Source organism: Anas platyrhynchos, chromosome 1, assembly GCF_047663525.1.
Source record: "Anas platyrhynchos isolate ZD024472 breed Pekin duck chromosome 1, IASCAAS_PekinDuck_T2T, whole genome shotgun sequence".
NCBI classification, from domain to species: Eukaryota; Metazoa; Chordata; class Aves; order Anseriformes; family Anatidae; genus Anas; species Anas platyrhynchos.
Window position 1 is genome coordinate 193,165,589 of NC_092587.1, and position 24,493 is coordinate 193,190,081.

The 24,493-nt window shown below is 37.0% G+C and overlaps 1 long non-coding RNA gene across 2 annotated transcripts in view; it reads right to left on the reverse strand.

Annotated features, from left to right (window-relative positions):
• LOC106019258 (uncharacterized) overlaps positions 1-24,493 on the reverse strand; it is a 55,490-nt gene that overhangs the window by 14,103 nt on the left and 16,894 nt on the right. The window contains exon 1 of one of the 2 annotated variants that reach the window (XR_003500321.3): positions 1,176-1,389. The exons of the other annotated variant lie outside the window; for it this stretch is intronic. This is a non-coding gene — a long non-coding RNA (uncharacterized lncRNA). Of the gene's footprint in view, positions 1-1,175; positions 1,390-24,493 lie in introns of those variants that run through there. 2 annotated transcript variants of the gene reach the window in all.

Here is a 24,493-nt window from a genome sequence, read left to right on the forward strand (position 1 = left end):
TTATGTCTAATCTAAATCTCCCCTCTTTTAGTTTAAACCCGTTCCTCTCGTTCTATCACTATTTGCCCATGTAAAAAGTTGTTCTCCAGTTTGTATAATAAGGTTTGCAGACTTTGATCATCAGAGTGAGAGCTGTGGGTACGTCTCATCATAATTTTCAAGAGATAAATCATAGCTTCATCCTGGAGGTAATATTGGGCATTAAAATCCCTTACACAGCAAGCACAAACAATAGATTGTTGAAACATTAGTTCTGAAGAACTTCAAGGCACGATATCTCTTATAACACTGCTACAGATATAACAAATCTAAGACAAGAGCTTCCAGATAAGAACTGTATTTTTGTGATATGCATAAAAGTAAAACTAAGGCCAGTTCTTAAGCAAATACATCAAAATACAGTGATGCTGATGTCCAGGTGAAGGGAAGGTTGTGTTTGACAGTATAATGATCAATTTATCTTTTCTCTGTGATTGCATTTTTTTACTTAAATAATGTTCTCCTGACAATGTCTTCACCATTCCTATGGCTGTCTCTCTTACTTTTTAATCTTGACTTGGTCTTCTGTATTTAGATTGTTCTGCCAACTTCCTACTTCCTTCACTTCCTACTCCTACCTGGTTACTGTCCATTTTATTCCACTTCTTTGTATTCTCACACTGTTCCTTTCTGCTGTTCATTCTCACTCTCTCTCTCTCTCTCTCTTTTTTTTTTTCTTTTCCACAGAATGAACTTTTTTTTATTATTATTATTTAAACTCAGCACATTTACACATTGGCTGTGATTCTTCAAGATATTTCACTGGCATTTTTACAGAAATATATTGTGGAATCAAGGCATTTCCCCCTGAAGTGTAAGTAGAAGCACACTGTTTCACTAACCAATCACCTGTCTTCAGGACAAACCAAATGACTGCCATGTAAGCCATGCAAGCATGCAGAAATATTTCAGTGTACATTTGAAGCAATCACAAAACAAGCAAGCAAACAAACAAACAAAAACAATAACAACAATATAACTGAATGATTCTGAAATGCTCTCTCTTAATTAATTAAGGAGAAATTTAGATGAGAAGCAACTATATTTGTACTCAGTACTTTCCTGTTAAAGGAAACAAGAGGATACTATAATTGCCCGGGACCTCAGTGACGTAGTTTAGAGTCCATGACACTCACAGATCCTCTCTCCCCCGCAAACACTCAAGCTCCTTTCATCCAGGAATTCTTCTCCTTTCCTTTCCAGTTGCTTCCTATCTTCCTGGACTTGGTCCAACTGCTGCAACCACTGTTTGCTTGATCTGCCACCACAAACCTATGGCCCCTTTGCAAACTTAACATTTAGAGCAGCAGCAGTAACTTGAAGAGACATATTGGCAAAAAAGAGCCCCTGCTGGAGGGGTGTCTGTGTTACTCTCACATTCTGATCTAGTTCAGGCTCTTGCTATGTTCATTGTCTTCAAAGTGTGTGTACAAATTACAAAAGTGCTTGTCAGATTAATCATTAAAACATAGCTCACTACAGGAAAATTTATACAACAGACATAAGTTGATTTATCTTTATGAAGCTCTCTGAAGTTGCCAACTGCAATAGAAATGCTCTGTATTTTATTATTTTTGCACTAGGCAAAAATTCAACAAAGTTGCATCCTAACACCACTGGAATGCAGAGGTCATAGACATGTTCAGAGATAATTCATCATTTATGATCATCAAAATAAATTAGTATGGTGAAATAGACACCATTAGAAAATACCATGAATACCCTGAATACAGTCATCAGAAAACAGAAATAGTGCTGCATGGCATTGCAGAACAAGTCCTGGAGAACAAGTCCTACGAGGAGCAGCTGAGGGAGCTGGGCTTGTTCAGCCTGGAGAAAAGGAGGCTCAGGGGCGACCTTATTGCTACAGGTACCTTAAAGGAGGCTTTAAAAGACGTTTAGATGTTGAATTTAGGGATATGGTTTAGTGGAGGACTGTTAAGGTTAGGTCAGAGGTTGGACTCGATGATCTTGAGGTCTCTTCCAACCTAGAAATTCTGTGATTCTGTGATTCTGCAGAAGTCCTCTGAAACTTTGTTAAACAGCTTCATGGTCAGGGAAATTCTGCTAAGGCTTACCCAAGGAGAAGACCGATAGTAAGGGTTACGGTTAGGTGAGAAAAAATTCTTAAGGTTCCAGTGAGGGAGACGCTACCAAAGGGAGGAAAGGGCTCCAAAAATATATCATTTCTAAGAACTTCTCAGGAGTGATATGGTGTGGTAAGGCACAGATAAAACCAAAGGCCTCTTGGTGTCAGCTGCACCTTTAGCACAAGACCCCCCAACACTGTACTGTTGAACAAAGTTTCAGTGGTGAGTTCTGTCTTTAGCCAATCTCTTTTGCAGGCAGCTCCACACTCACTGGAGCTCTGAGCTTTTCCTCTGTGCTAACCATAACCCTATGATACATCAATGACTAAGCATTATCCTAAGATCCTTGGTCATGGTCCTCCAGAACAAGCCCCTAAGAATTACTTCTTTCTGTAGCCTGTCCCCAATTTTGGCAGCCCCCTTGCAGCTCCTCTCCATCTAGATGATGTCTAGCTAGCCCTAGACACCTCCCACACTGGAGCTCTGGGCTTTGGCTTTCTCCTAACTCCAACCCTGAAGGTAACCATAAGTCTCTTCAAGGGGACTGAGCTTTAGCTCCAGACCCACAGACTTGCATTAACGAAATTCCAAGAGGACCCTTTTTCTTTTCACCACCCACCTCTTTCCTGAGCAGATCCTTTGCAGCTTCAGTCCATCTGGAGACCCAGGCTTTGCCTCTCTCCTAACCCTAGCCCTTATCCCAACAGTAGCTCTTGGCCTGGCCTGAACCCTGTCCCAGCACCACAAACCACTGCCCTATTGTACAGGTTCACTGTATTTCAGGAGCTTGTTTTTGAACCCTACTCCTTTCTTCAGCATCCCCTTTGCACTGACACTCCAACTGGAGCCCTAGCCCTTGGCCAAGCCTTACCTATGTCCCTTTTGACCAAGGTATCAGAAGACATTTCTCCTGAGACTTCGGTGTAGATCACTCCTTCCTTTTCAGCCCCATTCGCTGCTTCTACCTGTCACAGTAACCTCACATGTATAACATAACTTGGCAAAACCTGAGTGTTAGCACCAGTCCTTCAGCCACAGCTCTTGTAAACAAGTACTCAAGTGAGAATACTTTTGCATTCCACCCTTTTCTTGGGCAACATCTGTGCATTTATGTCAGGGTTAGAAGTGAATATGGGCCAGTGTTAAGGTTAGAATCAGGAAAAAAGACAAAGCCTAGGGCTCCAGCTGGAGTTGATCCGCAGCCAGGAAGAGCTGGAGGCACACATCTGAGGACACTCCAAGCTGAGGGAAGATGGAGGACCCCTGAGGGACTGGGGCCCTTCACTTCCCTTGGCAGAGCAGTGATCCCCTTGAACCTGAATTTATTTTAAAATGTACAGCTGGCTAATGAGAAAATTCAGTCAGCAGTTCCTTGATGACAACAACAAAATTATCCCGTCCTTGTTGTTGGCATCACCAGATCTTCATTTCTGGAGCAAAAATTGTTTCAGATCCCCTTCCTGGTGACACTTGCACTGGGGTTGTCACCATGGCAACCCAAAAGGCTCAGCTGGGCACTGCTGAGCTGGGGTGCTGCTTCCAGGCTTTGGCCAGGCTGCCTGGCCTCCAGGAGGCTCACCTGGGGCTCTCCTTGGGAGGCCAAGCCGCAGCTGCCATGACAGTGCCCCTTGGCAGAGATGTGAGGAACCAGAAACTCCGAATGTGGCTTTTGAACATAATTACAGCACACCTCCGGTGCGAGCACTGAAGCTGGTGTGATGTCAACATTTTTTAGCCTTCTAAATAAGTGCTAATATGAAACATTTCTGTTCTAAAATTTAATTTTTCCATTTGTATTTACAGAGCGTTATTTATATAGGCATAAATGAAATTGACTGTATTAATATCCTTCAGAAAGTGGTGCAAGTGGATGGGAAATGAACAAATATTTGCATGTAATTACAGCTTGGGATGTATACAATATAACCAGCTGCCTATAAAAGCAGGCAGCTGGAGGGCAGCAGAACCAGGCATTGCAATCCACTTTTTCCCCCTATGAAAGCTCCACAACATCATTAAGTTTCCTCCAAGCCTTCACGGCACTTTATAGGTTACACCTGTAGTAGTAGGACAGTGCCAGAGTCTTCCACCCAGGCAATTCCTCTTTTTCCCACCACCTGAGAGGCAAAGCACGACTCCTGCGGTTACTGCCTTGAGGGCATCATACATTTCCAGACAGTCCAGGACAAAACCTGTCTAACCCCACAACAAGGGACTTGCTGCATGGTTTTCTCCTAAATCCAGAACACTGCACCATACCAGCTGCTATGAAGAAAATTAACTCTATTAACTCTATCTCAGCCAAAGCCAGGACACCCCTAACTGAAGAAATATCTAAAAGAAGGGGAAAACCTTTCTTTCCTGCACAGACCCACTCCTGACCTACCAATGAGCTCATGTTTTTTGCACAGTGTCTTTAGAGATCACTCCCCAGTGTTCTTTCAGCTGGGGCAAACACAGAAAGCAGTGCAGAATGAGAAGATAGCTTTCTATTTTCTTGTCTTCAATGATGAATGATCTTTCTGTCCCAGCTGAAGAGATGTATGCACAGGAAGTTGTACTGTATAGCATTGGAAAACCTTAAGGGGACCCGTCCCCTACCTTTCCTCTCTTTTCTTCAAATTCTTCTTCCAAACCTTGCCACTTATTCTCCCTCTCCCAAAGAACTGAGGATGACTGTAAGGCTTAAAGCATTAAGTTACCTTTGGATACTGACGAAAAGCAACAGCAAAAGGCAGAATACAGTTTTTAGCAATTCCTTGTTAAGGCTGAAGATCAAAAACAACATAGCCATCAGTACTGTTAAAACCATTACTGGTTTTATAAGCAAACCAACATAGCAGTTTTAAGACAGGTAATTTAAGGTACAAAGTGTTTTTCAAAACAATTCATTATTTTAAACGAAATAAATTACAGTAAACAAATTTCAACATAAACTATACCACTGACCTAATTCAAATCTCATTGGGGCTTAAACTGCAAAGTAATAAATTATAGAGCACATTTTTTCTGGTTTGTCCTTCTGCCCAACTGTACATTTTCAGCATTCCACTCAAAGACAAATATCTTAGTTTTCTTTAGTTTGTGGAATTAGGAGATGGCTACAGATCAAACTAGGATTTTTTTTTATTTTTATTTTTTTTTGGAAGAATATCAAGGTTACAAGTATTTAATGGAAACCAAGCTCAAAAGTTAATTCAACTAAATAAAATGTTCAGGTACAAGAAATTAAATATAGCCAATTACAACTAGATATAATCATTATTTCAAACACTAAACCTTCAGGTATAGTCACTTAATTTCATATCTAAAGGCAAGCAATTTAAAATAAAGTATCAAATTACCTGAAGAGAAAGTATGTAAAGGTTAATCTCAAAGACAATATTAAGATTTACATTATCTTCACCAGGTGGCAATTCAAGCCATAAAGGGGAGGCTTTTAATAGTGGAAGTGTACTGGACAGTAGCATATCCTGAAGCAAGTATGGGAGAAGATTAACTAAAGCAAAACAAGCAAACAAACAAACAAACAAACAAACAAAAAAAAAAAAACAAAAAAAAAAAACAAATGGAACAGTATAGAAAATTATAACCAAATGCAATTGATATAAGTTTCTACCTTGTACAGAGCTTTTTAAAGTCTCTTCTCGAATCCAATGCAAAAATGAAAAATAATGGGAAGAATATATCTTCAGATCACAGAATCACAGAATCACAGAATCACAGGTCAAAACTTTTGCAACATAGAGAATAAGGAATGAACTTTGATCACATTCTGGTTTGATGGTTTTAGTCATTATCTATTACCAGGCTCCTCTCAAAACGTGATGTCACATTGTTTTCAACAAAGGAGAAACAAACAACTTGTGTGAAGTCTAGTGGGTGGGCTAGTTAGTGGTTAAACAGAGGGTTGGCAAAGCTTGGTTTTCTTTCAGGCTTTCACTCTGATGTCCAATATAATTTGGGCATATAACCTCACTGCTTTGTGATTTTATGTCCCTTCCCACTGTTTTTCTGCAAGGACCAGCTCTCAGTTTGGTTTGGGATTCATCTCATTTAGCTTCAAGTGTCCGCAGTGGAAAAGCTGACACTTGAGCAGTTGCTCAAGGCTCTCTTCATAATCGATACAGAAATGCTGGCACCTGGAGCAGGTGATTCAGTCATCCTGTTTCAGATGTCTACAATAGGAATTATGCCCTAAAAGTGCTTATTACTCTCCTTTAACCATAGCAAGATCATAGTGCTAGTAGCTCAGATATAGCTGCCTGTGATTCACATTTAAAGAGGTCAATTTTTTCTTTACGTACATTTGCAGCAAAAATCCAGTCTCACCTCAGGTTTCTAAGGCATCACAGTTGTACAGTCAATATATAAATTTAAAATGAAGAGGTTTCCAGGATTTTCTGAGATTCTTCATTCTGACTTGTAAACTGAGCTCTTTCACGCAGGATCTGTCTTTATTCTTTGCCTTTACAGCCTTTAACAACGCTAGTGACGTCTATGAAATTCTCTCCCAGATGCGTTTTAAAGTTCTGATGAATCGTTGTAACCCTGTATTTTCTGAACTTGGAAAATTCCACAAAGGAAAGGAGAGACTGTAGGTTTAAAATAAATATTTCAAAACATTTGGTGCAGCAGCAATCATACTGAGAGAATCTTAGAGGAGGGTGTTCTAATGGATGGGAGAGTAAGAAAAAATTAATGAGCTTCTGAGATGTTTAACTTTTTGCACTCGGATGCTAGTTGCAGGTAACAAAACAGAAGTGAAGATACTTTAAAGCTTTAAAGCTCATAAAGGATGAAATTTTGTTAAAAGAAAATAACCTTGGTAATACTCAGATATGAACGAGGACCTATGGTGGGGAAGGAGGAAAATGAAGAGGGGACCTGTGCTTGCCATATAACTCCAGAATGTGTGTAATTAAATGAATTAAATATCTGAGAAATAGCTAAGGATAGAGATTGTCAGACTGATTGCTCTTTCAGCCACAAAATCTGCAATTCTACATGGAAACAGACAGGAAACAAATTTATCTTACCTTTGGCCTATGGCTTTCTCTGCAGATTAGATTATTTTCTTTCAGTAACTGTGAACAAAAAATGGCCTGTCTGGTATTATAGCTGAACATTGTAAGATTACTGGTGATGATATTCAGCTAAAGATGTAGTTAAAATATGCCTCAAGAAAGAGAGAGTATCTCATATATATATATATATATATTTAAATGTCATCATCTGAGTATTCTTATTTTGTAATATTATCTGGAAATTCAGAATGTATTTCATATAGAAAATGTGCACAATCAGTTTGTTTTCAATTTCCTCTTGACTAATTAGAAGCAAAACACCAATAAGACCTTATTTTTGGTTTTCAATCATGACTCAAATTTGGCTGATAGCCTTAGAATCTTGGTAATTGGAATATGCAGTGGGAATGCCTTTGAAAAATTAAACAATAAACTTTAATCTTGTGTAGACTGATAGAAAATAATCAAGCAGCAGATTTTCATGGTCCTTTTATCTTGATTCATTCCAGGAAAGAAAAGCTAACTATTTTGTTATTAGGGCTTTTGTTTGTTTGTTTGTTTGTTTTAATTTTAGATGCTCTCGAAAAATATTTGAAATCCAACCTTCTGTGTTGCTCTAGTGCTGGCAAAAAGCAGGCAGCAGAGCATGGAGAGAAGTCTCAGGCTGCAGTGAAGAAGGCATCTCTGGAAAGGCCCTGCCTTCAGAAGCACTGATTCCTCTCTCTTCTACCAAGCATAAGCACTGTAGTCTATGTCCGTACCTGTCAAACGTCTCCTATAACCCTGAAGCAGAAGGTATGCATTATTTAAACTTTCAGTGAAAAAGAAAATATTTTTGCAGAAGTTCCTAGCTTTCTTATATGTACACTCTGTATATATTCTTATTCTTTTACCAGAAATATGAATGTATTTATATTTGCACCACTTCTCCATACTCCACTTTTAGCTAGGAATCACCTGAAGCAAAAAGCCATATCCCAAACCTTGAATCTGCATTATGAAATCACAGGAGAATTCTAGGTTCAATTTTTATGCAAAAATAATCTGCAGTTAAAATCATAGGAAAAATTAAGTTCTAGTGACTTGTTAAGAAAACAGCAACCATCATACATCTCAGTGTTTTTACTACAGGCTGTCATACAAAACAAAAATAATAGTGTATATTAGTTTCATATCTATAAGATCAGTTGCATTGTTAACCCAAGTTTTTGAAGACTGTTCAGATTTTGTAGAATTATACTTTAACGGGTGATGTACTACTAAATGCTGCCATTTCAGACTTCTGGAACATTGGTGATGTTTTATTTTATTCTGTTAAATGATTCAAAACAGTATCATATCTACTTCATAGTTTTTTGTCACAGAGTGAGAATTGTAAAAACCCATATTTCTGACCAGGATAAGGACAGCTGGGCAGAAAGTAATTTAGTTTGGCTAAGACCTCAGCATCCTGCAGTACACACATAAAATGTTGGAAGTCATATAAGCCGCAATCAATACTTTATATAGCTGGCCTGCCCAATTAAGAATTCAGTGAAGAATCACTATCATCCATCCAGCTGCATAAAGCTGTAACCATACTGCAGTCCTGATAAAAAGTCTTACTAGACTGGCATTGACCAGTAAAAGAAAAGCAAGATGGTAAAATTTGTATTATTGGAATTTAGTACTTGTTCTAATTGAACTATTGAAAAACTGGCTGATGTTTAGAATGGTGACCCAAAGTCCACAGCCTCAAAGTATGAAAGAATGTATGGGTTTCACTTTTCTACTAATGACCAGTTGATGGGGTATTACAATGAAAAAAATGGTATAGAGAATAAGCTTTCCTGTAATATTTTTAGTATGCTTATATTGCAACAAAAGAAAAACTGGATTATGTCATTGATTCTGACTACTACCAAGCTAGGGAGTATACATTTAAAATTATGCAGCATGCCCCAAAACAAATAGTGTGGGTGCATGCTACCTTTCTACTTTCCCACTCCCATGTGACTATGTTAAAATAATGCAGCATTGACTTAGTTTCATCATTTTATTACAGTAAGGCCTAGGCATCTCAGATAGAATAAGACTTTCCTTGTTGGACACCATACAAACTCAGAAGAAACTGCCCAAATAACTATTGATTGTTCAGATATTATTACAATTATTTAACATACTGCATGTAGTCAGTTTTTACAGGAGCTGCCAGTTGCTCTGTCAAGTGTTAATCCTTGTAAGTTTTAAAAGCAAAGCCATTCTAGAAAGGAATTGATGATTTGATCAACTCTAAATGCATTTAATGACTAATTTAGAGGAAAGTAGTCATATAATAATTCTTTCTGGGACATCATTATTATTTTGAGTAAGTGGTCTTTTGGGCTAAATGGTTCTTTCAAAACTGCTATGGTGAGAGGATGAAATTAGCAGAGCACAATTTAATTGTGAAAAAAAAAATAATTTTTAGAAAAAAAACATACTGATAGGAAAAATAATGAACAAATTGAAAACAGTCATAAGGAAATTGTAATGTCATTCTATTATTACGGTTATTTATTTAATCTCATATATTCTGACCCAAGTGCCACTCTGTCCCAAGTGCATTCAAATGCCTACTTTTTTGGTTTATTCTAATTTTAAGAAGTAGCCATTTTTTTCCTCCATATTTATGTAATTTGTATCAGATAGACTTACACCCAGGAGAATTGACTGTAGAGGACAGTTCAGTATGTGAGTTTTTTGGATAGCTTTCTGAGGCACCCTTCCCTTCTCCTAACCCTGTATACATTCGGTTGTCCCTTGGAGATAGGATTCTTCTACAGAGACAGTTACCAACTGGTTTGGTGTTCAGAAACTCCTCTGGATACAAGCATTAGTAATAAAATCCATCCTGTTCTGGACCATTTAATGGTTTCAGAAGGGAAAATCTGTTCACAATTACCAGTAATATTATTATTACTACTAACCATGACCTATTAGCAATAATAATATTACAGGCCCATAACATTTTTGTTACTGAAATTTATAGTGGTTCATCAGTGAGACATGCACCGTTTCCTTAAATTTATGGGAGTAAGCTGTGCATGACAGGACTAAAGAAATTTTTGGAAAGAGTACAAGTAAAAAACAAAATTTCATAATAACTTTGTGTTACTGGTTTTCTTTGCCACACCATTTCGTCTCTCATTTTCTGTCATTGCCTCTGATGATGCAACTTGCTTCAGGATATGCCATTTTTTCCTGTAACACATAGTTCACAGATGAAGTACTTAAATTCTCCTTTCTTCGAAAGGAGAGGGAACAGAATCATTATCTAAAAGGACTGATCGACTGAGATTAAAAAGCACACTTCAGTGTGCAGTAAATCGCAGAGGTCAGGAACGTTTTCAGGGATACAGTGCTGTAACAGTCTTGTGGCAGTACAGATGTCAAAGGAAACCTCCGGGCCCATATGTGACTTTTGCAACCATGTATTAAACCTGCTCTTCAGACAGTGCATCTGAACTATGAATGAGCTCGTAGAAATTGATGTTGAATCAGCTAATATTAGAACTTGCAAAGAACTTGTTCGAGTTCTTTATTTAGCCTCCACAGAGTAGGCTAAAGTTCAAGTGATGCAATGTTGCACATCTAATGCAGAACCAGAACACAGCATCTGCTAAAAATATAGGAAATGATCACAGAATATGGGGCTTGCAACTAAGCTCCAGGCACATAAATTGCTCTGTGTTTCAAGCGTGTCATTTGCCCAGGATTTTAGATTCACTTCTGTAAAAAAAAACAAACAAACATACACAAACAAAAAAGCGCAAACAAGAAATGGGTCTTTCCCTCATATTCACTCATGTTTAAAACACACTGTAATGATTCTTAATGCTTATTTCTGTTTCACAAAATGAAGCACCTATGCACTGAAATTGAAATCATTCTGGATTCACACCCCTCAAAATGGATTTTTTCTTTATAATTGTTTAGCTAAACAGCAGTTTTGGAAATGCAGGAAGTCAAGGCAATAGCCATGGAGTTGATTTTCTCTTGAGTTTGAAACTTCTGAAATTGTTGGTCTTAGTAGCTGTTATTCCTTGTATTTGCTGATGCTCATAGGGAAAATAGAAATGAACGGACTGATATTATGAAGTGGAGGTGGACATATGAGGATGTTTACTTGGATTTTGAGTTTTATAGTTTGATTTCATTTTGATTTATTATTTATTCCATATTTAATTAGTAGTTAAAAATAACAACAACCAGTAGAAAACAAAAAAACAAACAAATATATCAAAGTGCATAAAGAAAAATACTTAAATATTCAGGTGGTAAGAAACACAAAGGAACTTGGAGTGCAGGAATTCAGCATTGAGAGTGTTGTTTTTTTTTTTTTTCTTTTTTTTCTTTTTCTTTTTTTTTCCCCAAGACTAATGACAGAAAAAAATGAGCGTATAGGATATAAGACTGGATAACCATTAACACAGCTGTTTTTGTGATGATATCTACAGTTTCATCAAAGGAATTACTATGACTGAGAAAAATATGACCTGTGAAAAGAGGTGTATGATAGATGTCTATTAAAGTGTGTTGGAGAGGGGGCAGAGATGCACTCGTCATTTTCTTGTAGTACAAGAGTAAGGGGGGCATCAAACAAAGCTAGAAACATCTCCATTCAAAATGACCAGTAGTTCTTCACAGAAGAGTAATAGGTCTGTAGAACTTATGTTGGAGGAGACAGCAGCTCATTAAAGTTAATATAGGTTCAAGGGGTCATTACATAAGTTCCTGAAATAGAAATAGACACTACAGACTTATGTCTCTATGTAGAGTTGATATAGGTAGTATATAAACAATAAAATTATAACTGGATTGATGTATATCTGATGTCATTGCTGGATATTGCTAGGTAAACATGGAGAAGCTCTAAGTGGGATGCTAGAACACTATTTAATACAATTTTAACTAATGCAAGGAAGTAATTAGATATATGTAACAGTAGCACTAAGTTGAATGACATATTAGCTTGTGACCATCAGATGCTGGTGAACAATGGATGACCTGAAAAAGTCCTCTGCTCTGTACTCTTCTGGTCCTAGTGAAATAAAGTCCAGAAACTGTAGCTTATGCATTGTGGCTCAACTCTGTTCAGTCCTGAAGCTTTAACATTTTACTTATCTGGCAGAGCAGGTTAATTAGCAGATTCTCTTATGTAAATGAGGCAGGTTGAAGGTGAAAGAAAATGACTTGGTGCTTTTGTAGAAAGTAATGTGAGGGTTCCAGACTGTCCGTAAATTTATAATGATGCTTTTAGCAATTTCTGAAGTTTCATATATGAGCTCATCTCAAAAAGAAACAGTTTCCTATGAATTCAATGTTCCATGTACAGGCACAATTGTCCAATTACTAGGTACAACTCGATGTAAAAATGCCATTATGAATCACTTCTGTTTTAGTGATGCAGGTAGTCAGTGATGATTACTATGAACCTAAAAGAACTTCACAACAAAATTACAGTAAAGACAGTTACATTTACAGAGGTTTAGCTGAGGAAAAATAAACTTCTTTTAAATGACATTTCAGATGAAAACAGTGGAGAATTCCAGTGGCTTATTTGGGGGACATACCATAAGAATACAAATTTGTGCTCATGATTTTATTTCTTGAGCACTGATGTCTGCCTGTTTTTAGTTTAAAGAATTATAGTCCCTAACAGAAAAAAACATAATGAAAAAATTTTGGAGAAGTCTGAAGTAGCTCTTAAAAATGCCAGCATGACCTCTACAATGCAATAAAATCCTCAAAATAGAACAGTTCTCCATCACTGCTGGAGAAAAATTCTACTCATTTCCACTCTTCTAAAGTGATAAGATGGAATAGAGAGGGGCTTGGGGTATTACACTTACAAAGAACTCTTTGTAACAGATAATATTCTGTAATAATAGGGGGGAAGAAAAGCTTTCTTGTTTCTTGCCTCTTAGCTGTACATTTTCAGTTCAGTGGGTTTTAATTTGGTCAGAACTATGCATTCTCTTGGTGTGGCACAAAAATGTTGTTCTGAGACAGCACCTTCTCTCAGATGGGCTGTTCACCACAGAGTGTATCCATGGTCTGCAAGGGTTCAAAAATAAAAATACATGACATCTCACTCTGACCAAAAATCCAGCAAAAATAATCAGAGAGCTATTTTATTACCATTTTTGGTTCAAATATTTTAGCATAGCTACTTCAGCTGATAAAATCAGGCAGGACATAATGGTTCTAAAAAGAACCACATGACAAGGAAGCAAAGATTTGAAGTTGCTACAGCATGTCTTGGGAGAATAACTCTGTACTATCACTGTTTGCAATGTGACACTTGGGAAGCCATGGGTTTCTCAGAGTTGAGTCCTTTGCTTAGGATATTGGGTGTAAGACTGTGCTAATAGATATGTTCTTGCAAGAGGAAAGAAAAATCTTCACTTACTGGCTCAAAGGCTCTAAATCTACTTCCCTCCCCATGATGTCAGCCTGAAAGTTCTCTTAGCTTCCACTGGGTTGCCCAAATACAAGCAGCAAACAGAATTTGAAGTAATCAGATACCGTTGAATCAACAGGAACACACTCTATTTTGTGTTCAGCCTTGCATTTGACTCTAGTAAATGAAGCAAAATACTCCCCAGCATAATGCAGGGTGCAGATACAGTATCCATATATCTCTGTCTTTGGGTGCAGATACAGTATAAGTAGTTAACTTATAATATATTGGGTGTAACATAAGTTAACTACTGAGCTGGTTTCTGAGGCAGGATCTCCTGACTGTACACAGTAGGATCCCTTTTAGGGTGAACCCCAAACTGCCTATAGTGCAAAATCCAAGTGTGGTTTTAGGGGCACTTCACCCCAACATCTATTTCCTATTAATAGCATAGACCAGGCTGTTCCAGATTTGGCACTGTCTGCCCCTACACAGTCTTCCAGCCTTATCCAAACTCTTCCTACACCTCAGTGTGCTCTCATGCTACACACCAAAGAATGTGCATGCTCTTAGAGTCGGATAATACAAATCAACCGCTCTCACATTAAGTATTTTGAGCTGTAAAAAAAAAGAAAGCAAACAAAAACTACACCTCAGAGCCCCACGGGAAAGCAAATGATGAAGGTCAAGTGGCATGCAGTGTAGACACTGCTACATTGCTCCAGTATGACTATCCCCAAATGATGTGGACAGACACCACTTCCAAATCTTGGCCAGAGGACAAATCTCTACCTGGAGTGGATGCTTTCACAGTTGTGTGTAGAGCCTACAATGTCTGGCCTAGAACCATGCAGTTATTTATATTTACACTAGCATATAGCCACAAATGGTTTGTAAATAGGATATCAGACTTGTGGTCCTTTAGACCATCTTTGACATGCAGTAGGTCTTTCCTGACCTATCAGACCCATGAGATCCTACTTCAGCAGCAGTAAGATCTAGGACTTGCTCATTGATGTTTTCCTTCTGACTAGTCGCCCACCAAATGTCATCATGTTCCCTTCCACAGCAAGGCTTCTGATTCCCATCATATTAGAGAAACCTGGGGAAACATTCATATATATTCTAAACTTCAGTAAACCTCCTAGTATAAACCTCCTAGTATGGAAAACTATTATTTTCACTTGGGAATTTTCAGCATAACTGTTTGTTGTGTTATATTGTGTTTTCCTGATTTTGAGAGATTTAAATTTTCTGATAATTTTTTTTCACTTGATTTTAGGTATATAGTTACTGCTAGAATTCCTCATATTACTATACCGTCTGAGTTAGGAATGATTGATGCTCCAGAATATTATTATTATCCAACAAATTCTGGAAGAGAAAGAAACATCAGAGCACACTCTATTCCCTTTCTACTACCCCTGGATTTGGGATTAACAATTTGAATAAAAGCCACCAAAATTAGATGAAAGTGTTTGTATTTTTCTGAATGAATGAAATATCTTTAATCTTATCTGTATTTCTCAAACCCATTGCAGTTATCTATGCATTTTCAGATCAGGTTTCCCAAATCTGAAGGACAGGAAGAAACGTTCTGATTTGACAACAACCTAGAAATTCTGTGATTCTGTGTGATTCTGTGTGACAACTAATTTTAGATTTTTTCTAAGTAGTGAAATAACAGTTAAAGTTTCAGGACCCTCTGAATCAGATCAAGCTTAAAGTTGATAGGAGAAATTGCAATGGAAAAGCATTCCTTTAGAACGTTTAGTTCCATTCAATAGTGCTAATTTTTAATTTTTAGTATTATATTTTTAATTTATATAAATAGTTTGGCTCAAATAAAAACCAACATTTTTGAAAGAGAAAGATGTTATTCAGGTTTAAAATTATTTTTAAATATTTTAAGTTTTACTTTAACAAGTTTAATATTTAAAAGTTTATTTAAAAGTTTTATTTTAGTTATAATGTAATTCCAAAGAAATATGATACAATTTTATTTTTTGTCAAATTTCTCCTTTTTCATGAAGCTAAAATTATTACCTAGTTTTTCTTCAACATTTCAGTTATTTCATTTATTTGCACTTTATATATTCAATAGTTTTTGCTCCAGACTAGAATTAAGTTAATTTAAAAAATCCATGAATTCCCCAACAAAAATAATTTATTTCCACTACATAAAACTCTATTAGCAGTTAAATACTGCATCATCCTTTAAAACTCTCATATTTTAGAATTTTTAAGTAGATAAACATACTGTTTTCCTTCAATTACTAGTTAGTACTTTTATTCAAATTTTTAGTTCAGTTCCAGCTCCTTTGTCTTTGTTATAATGTAAGCCTTTCAGTGTTCAACACCTAAAATTTAAGATTATCAATATATCATCATCAATTGATATCATATAAGGTATCAATCATCATCACTTATCAATAATGAACAAATGAAAGGTAAGGGAGATAATTTTTACCTGAATGTGTTTATTAAGAAATTATTAATGTGTAAGTTAGGTATGTTATATGTTACAGTATAGCTGTATTTCTGAAGAGACAAACAGAAGCAGCAGACAAACAGAAGTAGCAGTATTCCCAGCTGTCTCTTTGTCAGCTGCCTGGGTTTTATAGTCCCATTAAATATTTATATAATCCCTCTCCAGTAAAACTGCTGAACAGACTGAAAATTATAACTACAATTTTAAATATGCTATATGACTGTTATCTTCTGGTTTTAATACAACTCTCACAAAATAAAGTTTTGCAACCCAAACTGTAAAACTCCAAGAAAAACTGGTAAAATTATAAATCATAGCTTTTAATTTATGAAATCAATATTTTTTTTTTTTTAACTGCCTGTCAGTTGAAGGAAAGGGAGAGAGAAGAAACTAGAATGCCACTTGTATATATATTTTTATTTTCCACAGATGAAAACTGCCTCTCAGAAAAATACACATATTAAATAAAGGAACATAATGCAGCACTCTTTAAGGCTTTGCCATTAATGGCAAGGTCAGACATGGTACTTTTTGCTCCATTGATTCAGCGATTCATGACCCAAGTGAGGTCATTGCTTATGCACAGAGCACAATTAAATCAAGGTTAGACAAGCCAGATTCTTTGGTACAAGATAGTGTGCCAGCAGATTACATAGTATGAGGAAATTTGCATTTGAATCACGCTTGATGAAGATAATTTACTCATCTTTACGACTGAAAAAAAAATAATAAAAACAACAACTAATTTTGTCACTAACAGTAATTCTGTTTATAGAAAACATGTTAAAAACAAAAAGATTTGCCTGAGATCTAAGGCTGGTTTGACATCAGCTCCTTTAACACTATAAATGAGAAAACAAACAGAAATTACTTAGTTCAGTGTTTTATGTTTTGTTTACACTCTTTCAAGATAGTTTTTATGTAAAAAGTGAGTTGGAGTAACTTCACAAGTAATGTAAATATTCATTCTAATCTGAATTCAGCATAAAATGTAAAGGTGCCTACACACTGAAGAGTTCCTATCTTAATCATTCAGTAAGCACATAATGTGCAGTCCTTCACATATATGCTTAAATAAACACAAGGCCATAGCTGAAGTATGACATTTAAAGACTGCAGTAAAATAATATCATCTGATGTCAGAAAATTACTAATCTGTGGTGTATTTTTTCTTAACAAATACCAAATTGATTGCAATTCAAGGTTGATATTTCATTGAGTAAAATAATTAATAAAGAGCTTTCTACCTGAATTATTTACTAAATACTGTAGATGTGTTAGTGGGTTTAAGTTCCCAGAAGACTACTAATGCACAAGGTCTACAGATCAAAGGCACAATATTCAAACAATGAATGTAGTTTCTTCCAAATATATTACTGTTTCGTGGTTTGTGTAAAGGTAAAGGTATCATGGAAAAAGCCTGTATTTTATTATTATTTTTTTTTCATTGAGAAGTGACCTGGAAAAAAAAAAGGAACATTCACCAAGTACACAGGAGAGAGAGCTCATATGGAGGATGCAAGGAAGTTAGAAGTGTGGCCAGATTTAGAGAGAGTTGGACAAGGCACAGGACCTGCTATTGGAAACCCAAGGCTAAATCATCAATGTAAACTTTCCTCACTTCAAGAAGCCAATAGATTATACTAGCTCACACTGAAAGCAAATCCAGCTAGCGCAGTTTATGTGATCATGAAGCACGTTCATACATTTTAATGACATTCTTTGTTGTTTACTATTCACTACAGTTGTAGTCATTGATCTAAGTATGCTGAGATGATAAGAGGATGGCACAATCTAGCAACATCACTTATATTTACTCAAGCATATTGCACTGGGTCCCTGAGACCTTGCCCAGTGTCTCAAGAACATAGTAATGGCCTCAGATCAGATTACTTGCTCATCTAGTCCAGAATCCTGTGTGCAACAATAGCTCTAGATGTTTGAGAAGAAAATAGAAATTCTTTCCAAACTATTCAGGGTTGTGTTTGCAAACATACTGTTTCAGTTTGGAGAACAGACTATGGTCTGAGCAAGTTAAACTGTGGTCTGTCTCTTCAATATACTTTAATTCTTTAATATAGATTTCTGTTCTATTATGCTGCTGATATAATATATAACATATACTTATATATCTATTATGCTATTATAACTTCATCCTTGTGAACCCAACTGCCACTTTCATCTTAAAAAAAAAAAAAAAAAGCCACATTCTGTGTTTTATTTCCTAATCCCAGGTCTGGAAGACACTAGGTGTGGTACTCTCTCATTTGAAATATGAATATGCCCTTGCACACATGAAAAATGTTAACAGCATTAGTGAGATTTTGCAAGAGATGCATTTTTAGGACCACAGGCTAATTCAAGTTGGAAAGTGCTTTAGAAGGTCTGTAGTCCAACTTCCTGCTCAAAGCTGGTTGCTATAACAGGTTGCAAAACAGGTTGCTCAGGGCTTTTTCTAGTTAGGCCTTGAAAACCTCCAAGGATGCGGACTGCAAAACATCTTTGAGCAACCTCTTCCAGTGCATAACTCTACTCTCACTGTAAAAGTGAGAGTAGAGTTATGCACTTATATCCAGTCAGTACCCCTCCTGTCTGGAATAAGAACATAGTCTCTTGTTCTCTTACCACATAAGAGACTCTCTCTGTCTTGGAAAACTCTGTTATTTTCAGTCTACTGTTAAGTCACCCCCAAAACCTGTCTCTGCTCCAGGCTGACCGAGCCCTGACCAAGCCCCCAGTGACTCCTCACAAGGCAAGGCCTACAATCCCTCATCATCTCAGTAGCCTCTCTGAACACCCTGAAGTTCCTCAAAAAGGTTCAAAAAGTTCTTCAAGTTGTTCACAGAAGACCAAGAGAACATAGACACAGTGCAACAACTCTGCTTCACAAATAACAAACATGCCCTGCCACATGAACAGCCACACTATCTGTCAGTACCCTGTCAGCAGCCTCCTAGATCCCTGCAATCCCTAAGCCTCACTTAAACAGCAAAAGAAAGCCACACATAGCATCTCCCCCTCTGCACTAGGCTTGTCCCCACCAGTAGATACCTTCTTATAAGACTAGGACCCCACCAAATGCTTTCAGACCATGGTTCACATAATTTACAGGTACCATCACCATGTCTGTCCACACCACTTCAGAGATGTTTTGTGGACTGCTTCTGGTAACATTCTGGAGCAGGAGCAGTGTGTCAGACTAATACTTGCTTTATACTCTTGTGTGAAGATTTTGTACACTCTCATTCCCAACACTATACAGAAGTACAGGCTGCCACTTCTTTTTGATTTATTAAAATACCAATTGGCAATAGTGCTCAAAGACTTGATACTGAATATTGGAGGGTTACAAACCTCATTAGTGGAAAAGAACAAATTCTGATTTCACTTCTGTAGTGTGACAAAAAGTTCACAACCTAACACCTCATTTTCTAAGAAGATGAGAAAATTAACAGAGAGAAACGACTGTTCAGTTAAGGTGCATACATCCATAAATTTACTGTCCAGGAACGTTTTTTTTTTAGAGCTGCCATATTTTTGTTGGATGAATACATGAGAGTAAAATTATCATGATATTTTATGATGATCTTCTGTTAGTTCATCCTATCTTTGCTTGCAAAAATGCATATTAGCCATTAAGAATCTATGCAGAGCATACTTGCTGATCTAAAAATTCTTACAGACACTGCTAATGAAGCTCTACGTCAAAAAGTCCAGTCTAAATAGTATGGCAACATTTAAACAGAAGACTATTTTAAATTGATCAAGTGTTCTGTTCACTCCCCTCCCTTCACCTCCCTCTGACATATAAAGGAATATCCTCTTTTTGTTTTGGTATTACACTTACTGTAAGGCAAAACAAATAAAATAAGAGCATAAATGTGGATCACTCAACAATTTAAAATAACAGGAAAAAAAAAAAAAAAAAGAATTCTTCCTAAGGCCCTGATTTAGTTCAATAATGGAAAAAAAAATAAAAAAAATCACATATTTCAGTGTCACTCTGTTTGCTTAAATTTAAAGAATGTTTCCCTACCTTTCTGGCTGAAGACTGTCCTATTGCACTGTTGTTATATAGGTAATAAACGGTAAAGGTTAAGGTAATGAAAGTAAGTATGTAAATGTTATTGTCCTGTGAAAACATGAACAAGCAGACAATCAGTCGAGGAGTAAGGTTATATCTTGACACTTTCAAAGATAGTAATTAAATATTAATAATATCTTTCAATTAAATAGCAAATTTAACTCCAAACTCTTACAAATAATATATTTATTTTTATTAATGATATTTCGTAACAATAGTCTTCCTTGGGCTGGTATTTTTTGCATTCTTGGAAGAGTGGACAAAAGATATGCAACTATCCTGGAGCTATATAAATGTATATAAATAAGTTATTATTTATTATTTATATAAAAATAAAAATTTATAAAAATTTTATAAAACTAATAAAAAATTTTGAGAATTCATCAGATTTTCCTCAACACTGTAGTTTAGTGAGGAGTGTCCTGTTTTTAAAATGTTAGCACTATACCCACTCTATTGCTGAATGAGGAAATACAAGTTTATGAAACACTAGTGTTTTATGAGCTGTTGTTTCAAAGCCAGAACGAGTTAGCAAACACTATTCTTAAAGCCATGCTGACATGATCAGTGTTGTTAGTGCATAAACAAGCACTCAAATGAAACAAAGCCAGCTTGGCCAGTGCTTCACATCATTCTTCTGCCAAATGGAAAAGTACATAAACGACAGAGACCAAATGGCATTTTCAGGCTTCTAAGAAGACAGCAGAGAGCCATGGGGACAGTTTCAGAGTAGAGTTCAGATTTTATCTTTACTCTGGGTGTTGTTTTGGAATTTACCCATTCTTTGAAGAATGACAGTATCAGCTAGGCAGAAGATATGATCTGGATAGTACCAAATGTAAACAAATGTTTTATACTAATTGTGTTGCAAGACACACAACCTGTGGACAAGGAGAATGTAAAAAGGCAGGAAAGACCACTTGGAATAACACTTGGTTTTGTAAAAAGCAATGATTTTTGTATGTATTGTGCATGAGATGACATTGTCAACTTTTTCTCCACGAGCCTTCACAGAATCATAGCATCAGAATCACAGAATAGCGGAGGTGGGAAGAGACCTCTGGGTCCATCTGGTCCAACCCCTGCTCAAGCAGGGACAACCAGAGCAGGCTGCCCAGGACCATGCAGCTATTGAAGATCTTCAAGGAGGAGACCCCAGAGCCTCTCTGGGCAACCTGTGCCCATGCTCCATCGTGCACACAGCACAGAAGGAACCATATGTTCATTTTACAATGCTATTTGGGATAATAATCTGATCACAGTTACATAGCAGAGAAAATAGTGAAGTACAAGCCATGTGTCTAATCCTCATGTTCATATGCAGGCACAACCCTGAAAAGGCACATGCCAAGGGCTGACCTAAGAAGGAAAAGATACTTAAAAGAGGCAAACAGCAACATGTCTTATGTTGTTAGGCAGCATAATCCTCACAGTTTTTAATCTCACTCCCTAACTTTTGTCATACCCTTCTCTATCAGAATAGGAGAAAAGAATCTGGAGCCCAGTCAGGTTTATGACTCACCTCCTCAAACTCTTTTCTCTACCTACATGCTTTCCTTATCATTTCATACTGAGAATACGTGTTGGAAATCACTTTTGGTGTCTGCAAAATTGCATGAAATCCAAAGGCAACTAGGACTAGCTGCTAATTGCTGCTATAAAGGTGAGAAAAGCACCAGCCTAAAGACCATGTAAAAGAGAAAGAAGGAAAGAAAAAAGTCCTCTTCCCCTCTCAGAAGAAGGTACTACCATACGCAGCAGCACTTGGTGGTGATTTGTGTGCTATTAATATATAGAGTAAATGATAACCTTCACTCCAAATCATCTTCAGTGGAGTTTCTCTGTGGTGGTAGAGAAGAATAAAACTTGAAAATCACTCTTTTCCCTATTTTCCTTCCTACAAAATTCAGTCCCCTTTTCACATTTTCCAAAGTACTTCTGATCTCTTTTTATGAAAGCTAGGCCATAACACTACTAATTGCTATTGTTTTTATGGGAACAATATTCTACTGGAGCAGGTAATGACAAGGGAAAACCTTATTCTGAGGTTACAGGAAGACTGAACAGTGAAATAAAGAATGAGTGGTAATAATAATAATAATAAACAATAAAGATTTTTGTCCATGAGAGTGGCATAGGACATTATCATCAGAATACAAGATCCAAATATTCAGCAAATGAGCTGTGTGAGGTAAGAAAGTAAGTAGTATGAGGAAGCACTTCTAAATTTTGAAGAGCAAACTGAAGGCAAACCTGTCTAAAACTTGGCCTAGTCTCTTGCAAGCAGAGACTGTTTGGTCACTGTTAGGATCAGATCCCCTGCTCAGGCCAGCACTAGAAAAGAAAGCAAGTGCAAGTCAATCCAACAGCTTTAATCAAAATAGGAGGACAACCTGTAAATAAATAAATACATAAATAAAAAGGTAGGGTGAGAATTATGGAGGCGCTCTGATATGAGAATGTTCACAAAATGGGGATGTTGCATGGCAGGATGTGATGAAGGAGTCTGTATGTGGACTTAATACGTTTGTAGGTGTTTGGGCTTTTACTATGCTTTTTGGGACTCTTTCAGTTAATAATAAAAACCTCCCCTCCCCCTCCTCCCCACCCTCCCCCATTTAAATGAGAAATATATTGTGATGCAACTAAATATTTTGTTCAAATTGGCTTGAGCTGAGTATCAGAGTGATACTGATGTGCCAGCATGCACAAAGATGAAGGCATGACCTGGTTAACAGCAATCATATTGTTTTGTTTCATTCTGTTTCTCAAAATGGAGTGAAAATATGAGTGACCTGGACTGATGGGTGCAAAGATAGTAAAGTGGGGATGGGTGATTTGATTTCTATCTGTGCAACGCTCCATTAAGAAAACAGAATACTTCATTGTATGTGTATTGCCTACCTCACTTCCAAAACAGTCAGCATTGCTCTTACTTGCAAATATGTACCTTGCAAATATTTATAACTTCATTTCCTACCTAGCTGTCTTATTCAATCTCTCAGTTAATGTTATCAGATCCCAAGAGTTTGGCACACTAAGTTGCCATCCAGAAAAAAAAAAAGAAAATGCTCTTCAATACAACAGACGAAAACATACCATATTTTTTAACCTGAAAAATAAGAGCTGCTCCTCACACATTTTGATGAATAATGGTCCCCCTGAAAATTCCAGTCTCCAAAATCACAAAACATAGCCTGCCAAACTCTCCAAACAGTAAACTTAACCATACCTAGACATTTATTTCCCCTTATATGTGAATAAGACAAGGATATATTGCTTTTCTGGTTGGTGGAAATCAATGAGGGCATCTAGCCCTACTTTGTGTATGTGTTCATTCTGTGTGTAGTATGACTACAACTTGTGTAGGTGTACTCAAACTAGCACAATCTACCAACTTGTTGGCAGTTATACTGAAGATAAGAGAGGAAAGGCTGACAAGACAGCCAGGGTTGGTGACTAGCTACTGCTGAGTATGCTAGATCTTAACACCATGATGGTGTGCTGTTTACACTCAGATAACTAATGAAGCCTGGTTTCTTACAGTACTAAGAGATGTGTGGGCTTACACCTTGCTTGGCAAGGGTCTGGGGCACTGAAACACAGGAGCAGACAGGTGAGAACTTTTCCAGTTATTGTTACTATACCCACATAGGAGAGAGGGATTTCTACCTGCTGAAACCCCAAGTTCCCCTCCATCAGCAATAATATCTTTTATACTCAATTACCAAAACTGTAATTCTTGTGAGGGGCTGTGTAAGTCCTGGGAGGGTTCATGAGCTTGGGCTTCATGCTGACGTACCTAGTAGTACTCCTGCAGAACCAAACTGCACTCACTCGGTATTCTTCCCCTGCTTGTTATCTTATCTGTGGATAACAAGCTAACCCAGCGTCCCACCCATAGAAGATCTGACAGGTGGCTACACAGCATTTTAGCTGAAGCTCATAGCACACTGCCCAGCCTGCAAATGACAGTTATATATTTTACAATGCAGAAAGTAAAACTGTAAGATCAACCTTAAATACCAAACCTAAATCAATGTAAAAAAAATAAATCACTAGGCTGTAAAGAAAAAGAAATAACTAGGCAGGGACATAATATTTAGATTGTAAAGAGCGTATCTTTGATACACTCAAATTTTACTTTTATGACTAACAAGAGATGAGGGCAGGAACAGATATAATTGATCAGTTTTGCCACACACCAGTCTTTTGAAGATTTGAGCTCCTGTAATAAAAGACCTACTTACCAGGATTGTCTCATTTATCAGATGAGAGGATGAGTCAGATGGGATTTATGGAAAAGTTGCTAAAACCAATAGATCATCATTTTGGTCA